Genomic DNA, 6,387 nt, shown 5'->3' on the forward strand with positions numbered 1-6,387 from the left:
TTACACCATTGGACTTCAAAATATACTAAACTGTACTAACCAAAACAACATGGTACTGGCATAAAACAGACACATGCACAAATGGAACAGAATAGAGAACAAAGAAACAAGTCCATGTATATACAGACAACAGATTTTTGAGAAAGGTGCTGAGAACATACATTGAGAAAGGGATAGCCTCTTTAATAATTGGTGCTGGAAGTACTAGATATCCACAGGCAGAAGAAAGAAACTAGATCTTTGTCTCTCACCATATACCAAAATCAACTCAAAATGGATTAAGGACTTAAATGTAAGACTGAAACTATAAAAGTACTGGAAAAAAGCATAAGGGAAGCACTCTAAGACATTGGTCTGGGCAAAAATTGCATGTAGTAGACCTCTAAAACAAAGGAAACAAAAGCAAAAATAGACACATGGGACTACATCAAACTAAAAAGCTTCTGTATAACAGAAGCATTCAACAGAGCAAAACATTCAACAGAGCAAAACATTCAACAGATCAAAGAAGCAACCAGCAGAATGGGAGCAAATATTTGCAGACTATGTATTTGACAAGTGATTAATATCCAGAATCTTCAAGGAACTTGAAGGAACTTGAAGGAGAATCTTCAAGGAACTCAGCAGCAAAAAATCAAATAATGTGATATAAAAATGGGCAAATGACCTGAATAAACATTTCTCAAAAGAAGATATACAAATAGCCAACAGATGTATGAAAAAATGCTCAACATAACTAACCATTAGGAAAATGCAAATTAATGCCACAATAAGATATTGTCTCACCCCAGTTAGAATGGTCATTATTAAAAAGACAAAAAATAGCAAATGCTGGCAAGTTTTCAGAGAAAGGGGAATTCTTAAACACTATTGGTGAGAATGCAAATTAGGAAAACCATTATGGAAAAGAGTATGGAGTTTCCTCAAAAATCTAAAAATAGAACTACCAGATGATCCTGTAATCCCACTCCTGGGTATTTATCCAAAAGAAAGGAAATTAGCATATTGAAGAGATATATACACGCCCATATTTACCACAGTACTATCAAAAACCAAGATATGGAATCAACCTAAGATGAATGGATAAATAAAATGTGCTATATATACATAATGGAATACTACTTAGCCATGAAAAGGAACAAAATTGTTTAATTTGCATCAATATGGATGAACCCAAAAGACATTGTGTTGAATGAATAAGTCAGGCACAGTAAAATAAATACCACGTGTTGTTGCTCATATGTGAGAGCTAAAAACTAATAAAAATTAGTTGAACTTGTAGAATTAGAGAGTAGAATTGTGGTTACTGGAGGCTGGGAAGGGGAGAAGGAAGGCATGTTGGGAAGAGGTTGGTTGATGAGTGGAGCTAGAAAGGAAAATAAATACTAGTGGTGTATAGTAGTGTTAGGCATCTATAATTAACAATAATTTATTATATATTCTCAAATGGATAGAATAGAGGAGATCAAATGTTCTTATCACAAAGAAATTATAAAGTTTTGTGATTATGAATACGCTAATTACTCTGATTTGATCATCACACATTGTATAGATATATTGAAATATAACTCTGTACTCCATAAATATGTACAATCAATATGTGTCAAATAAAAAATAAATAAAATCCTTTATTAAAAAAAAAAGAAAAGAAAAGAAAAAAGAGGTTGGTAAATTGGAATGCCACTCAATGCCTTAGTAAAACGAAGACATAACCTCTGTACTTGGCAAGACTGAGAGATCTTGGAGATCCCTGTAGGAGCAGTTTTAGTAGAAGACTAGGGACCAAAGACCAAAAGGCGTGAGTAGAGTGATAAGAGACTAGAAATCTATGCAAACCATGTAAATACATGTGGAATTTTGCAATGAAACAGAAAAAAAGAAAATGGTGGATTAGCTGGGGAGGATTGAGGAGATAAGGAAGAGTTGTTTTGTTCTATACTTCATTATTGAATGAACTTAGGAATTTAATATCGTTTACAAAATCACAGTAGAAAAAAATTTATAAAAGAAATCTCATTAGGTACAGTGCTCTTTCTGTTATGATTAGAGAGAGAAATTAAAGTCTTAGGAAAAAACAAATTAAATCTAAAAATAACCTAGTAAATATTGTTAGTAGGGACATTGTATTGCACACACACATACAGACAAAATGTCTTTGGCAGCTAAATGAATCAAATACACAAAAAGGTAATTATAGATTTATTAATTGACTGATATCATTTAGTTATGCCAATTTCAGGTGATTTTCTAAGAACTTGGACAGCTTTAGAGGAAGATTGATCATCGTGTTATTTAAGTTAGTTTTTATAGAAAAGTTATTCTGAATTATTGCTTGATAACACTGCACTGTTATAAGTTGAAGCTACTGTTATTTTCTGTATTAGAAATTTGAAAATAAAATGATATAGGGAAGATGACTTTTAAATCTATAATCTCAATCCAACCAATAGAGAATAAAATGTCAAAATACATGTCTATTTTTCAAAAATGAGTGTATCAAGGGACATTCGTGAAAAGAACATTTAAAAACACACATTATATAGATTAATGTGTTTGATCTGGTGGTTAATATGAAAATATTCTATTTTAATAAGAAGCATTTTTAACTCATTTGATATACTTATCAAGACAGACGTATCATGAAATCTAAGAAATTTGTCTTTATTCCTGTTATTTCCAGAGGCAAGTTGACTAAAATACATGGAATGTCCAATATCTTTTAGTTTCTTCACTGCTACATAAAGTATCCCCAAATTAAACTATCTGAACTGCCTAAGGTTATATAAAAGGATATGTAGAAATATTATTTTGATTCAGAAGTATCAATGGAGCATCAAAAATCAATTGTTACATTATACATGGGTATATGGGTAATGCCATCTCCCCACATTCGGTCTCTTAAAGACATAAAAGTACATTTTTTAACCTAAAATATAAAACTACTCCTACTTTCTTGTGCCTTCACTGGGAAGCATTATGTCAGACTGTATTGAATGAAGATGGGGATAATTTTAGGTCTATGAAACAGAACTCAACATGTCTGGTCACAAAGAAAACAATGACTGAATGGCTTTATAAAGGAACAGGCTTCTGTCTAATACATTGATAAACATAAATATATGATGTTATGCTCATTGGATAGTTACTTAGAATGTGTTTCTAATATTAAATAGAATATTAACTAATCACTGTGGGCTCAATTTGGAAAAAAGAAAAAAAAACCAGAGAAACTGAAGCCTGAGAATAACTTCTGCATTATAGTACTTCAGTAGAATTTGATCACAGATGAGATCTACACTCATTTATATAAATAGAAAAATATAATGCATTTTGTGCAGACTCGGTTTTCTGAAAATATTAATTGGATTACTGTCAATATCATGAAGATGAAAAGTACATTTGTTACAGTATAGAAAAGGAACTGAACTGCAGAAGAAAATTAATTTGCGTCAAGAGAGAAGAAAAATTTGAGTCAAAAGGAGTGTAATTCTTTTGAAATGTTTTTAAAAAATAATGAAACTCTTGGGACCAAAAGCAAATATGATTTTGAATAAGACAAATATTCTTTTGTTATATAAGGGATGTTTATAGGAGATTAAAATGAAAGTCTTTACATTATGCACAGGAGGTTAAAATGAAAAATCTGGTCTGAGGCAGGATTGTGTGTGAGTGAGTGTGAGTGTATGTTTCTCCTCTCACTCAAAGCCCTCGATTGTTTCAGGGAAGTCCAACCTGAGAGGTCAAATAAAGCAAGCCTCCTTAATACTTCTGAGGCTTTATTTTATGTTTGAGAAACAACAAACTAATAGATTAGTCGTGAAATTAGCCGCTGGTGTGACACCTGTAGTAGGTCCAACCCACACTGAGGGCATACAAAAGGCCCTCTACAGGGAGAATTATCCAAACTCAAGGCACTTACTCTCTTTGTCTACCCAAGGACTACCTCAATAATCAATACCATGTGTGGCAACTACTACAGAAACTACTATGGTGGCTGTGGCTATGGATTCTGTGGCTACAGAGGCCTGGACTGTGGCTATGGAAACCTGGGTTGTGGGTATGGCTGTGGCTGTGGCTGCGGCTTCCAAAGACTGGGCTGTAGCTGTGCCTATGGATGCAGCTCTGGCTGTGGTTCTGATTTTGGCTACCACTATTGAGTACACCGTGGGAGAATATCACTCTTTACACCTTCGATATTGGGATTCACTAATTTTGAATTCCACCCATTCTGAGCCTCAAGCTTGAGTGATGGTTATCTCACACACCAAGTTTCTGATGTGATTTTGCTGAAACTTACCCTTCAGTGCCCTCTGGATCTGCTAGCCCAAACTTTTCCTTTTTTTTTTTTTTCTGGTTCTAACTCATGAAAAGTGGGAGAATATGAAATTCACCCTGTAAACTCCTGTATGTTCTCTCATTGGGATGATGCTGTCCTAGAATCTGTCTTTTCATTTTTATGTGGGAGTACATTCTCTGTTTTTGTAATAAATTTGTTCAATCTGGGATAACATAATGGCTTTTATTTTCATGTAAAGTACTGTATTCATCATTTTTTCCTGGTTGAATAAAAGGAAACAATTGTTCTATTTGGAGGATATATTATTTTAATTTATAATAATTTTTATATTTGTTTTTTTAAATGAATCTACCAAGAGTCACATATAGAAAGAATGTTCTACTTTATAAAATCCTTGATTTATAATAATATGAAAATAATAATCTTGTTACTCTCAATTTTCTGCTTTGGTAAAGTTACATAATATGTTTTATGATGTATTATTGTTAGGATTAAAGAAGGCAATATTTGTCAATTTAGTTAAACCTTTCTTGAAAACATTATATGCTCCTAGTGCTATTATTCCAAAATCTTAATCTGTATGAAATCCTTTAGAAGACAAAAACTGCATCTGTGTGAAATCGTTTAGAACATATGAATGTTGACACATGATTCTCTACTTCTAAATTTTTGGGGGGTCATATTCAAACACAAAGTGTTTCCTATGCTTGCCCAGAGAAGAAGTAGAAAAGTTTAAATCTACCCTGCCTCTACCTAAATTTCCATGCCTTAAAATAATTTTACTTTTTTAAAGGTGACATTTTTTCTAACATTAATTATATATTTAGGTTAGAACCACTCAATGGCATTGTGTATTCTTGTTTGTCCTGAGGTTTTGAAGTATAAGTAGAGTATTGGGAATATGTAGGACATGCCAGCAGTTCCAACATTCATGGCACTAGAATCTCAGATAAAATGAAAAATACAGTTTGATGCAGAAATCATATTTGAAAAATATATCGGTTGAAAACTTATCAAAATTGGTAAAAGTCATACATTTATAGTGAAGAAGCTGTAAATCACCGTCAGAATAAATTCAAAAAATATGTCCAGATATACCACAACTAAGATTCTGATGACCAAGGAAAGAAAATTCAGGAAAGCAGATAGAGATTGACGAATTGTTATAAAAAATAATCAATTACTCTCGATTTCTCATGAGTAAAACACAGCACAAAAGACAGTGGAAAACAGTTATAGCACTGATAGTAAAGAACCCAGTGTTCTATATCCAACAATAATACCCTTCAGGAACAAAAGTGGAATTTAATATTTATCAGATGAAGAAACACTAAGAGAATTTGTCTTTAAGAGACTTTTCTAAAGTAAATGCTAAAGGGAAGTTTTCAGGCTAAAGGAAAATAATACTAAAGGGAAACTTGCAACTTCAGAAATGAAAAGCAATAGAAAATTATAAACTCAAAATTTATAAAAATTATAAATTTGGGTAAATGAACTGATTATTTTTTCTCCTGTTAAAAATAATGTAACTATGGAAAGCAAAATGTTGTAATAGTTAATGAAGGGGTTTGGAAGTATGGCGCTATAGTATATAAGACAAGTGTAAGAAAAAAAGAAATGATATCAGGACCTATAAATTTATAAGGCTTATGACTTTTAGCTAAAGTAGTAAAATATTAACTCTGAGAATATTGTGAAAGATTGGTTATGTGTATTTTAATCTTCAGATTAACCTCTAAAAATACAAGGATATAGCCAAAAAGTTAAATTTGATATTAAAACTTTTCAAACACAAAGTATGGTAGGAAAGTGGGAAAAACAAAGCAACAAGACAAATAAATAATAAAATGGTAGACTTAATTTCAACCATACCAATAATTACATAGCATGAAAATAGTCTAAATATACAATTAAAATACACAGGTTATCAAATTGCTTAAAATCAGACATATATACTATTCTATATTATATATGTGTATAGACTATACATTGCTACAGTATACATTACATATTACTGTATATAGATTACCTTATTACACATGTAATATAGTATAGTATGTAAAAAGGAAAAAGCATAAAAGAGAGAAATT

Source organism: Cynocephalus volans, chromosome 1, assembly GCF_027409185.1.
Source record: "Cynocephalus volans isolate mCynVol1 chromosome 1, mCynVol1.pri, whole genome shotgun sequence".
NCBI lineage: Eukaryota > Metazoa > Chordata > Mammalia > Dermoptera > Cynocephalidae > Cynocephalus > Cynocephalus volans.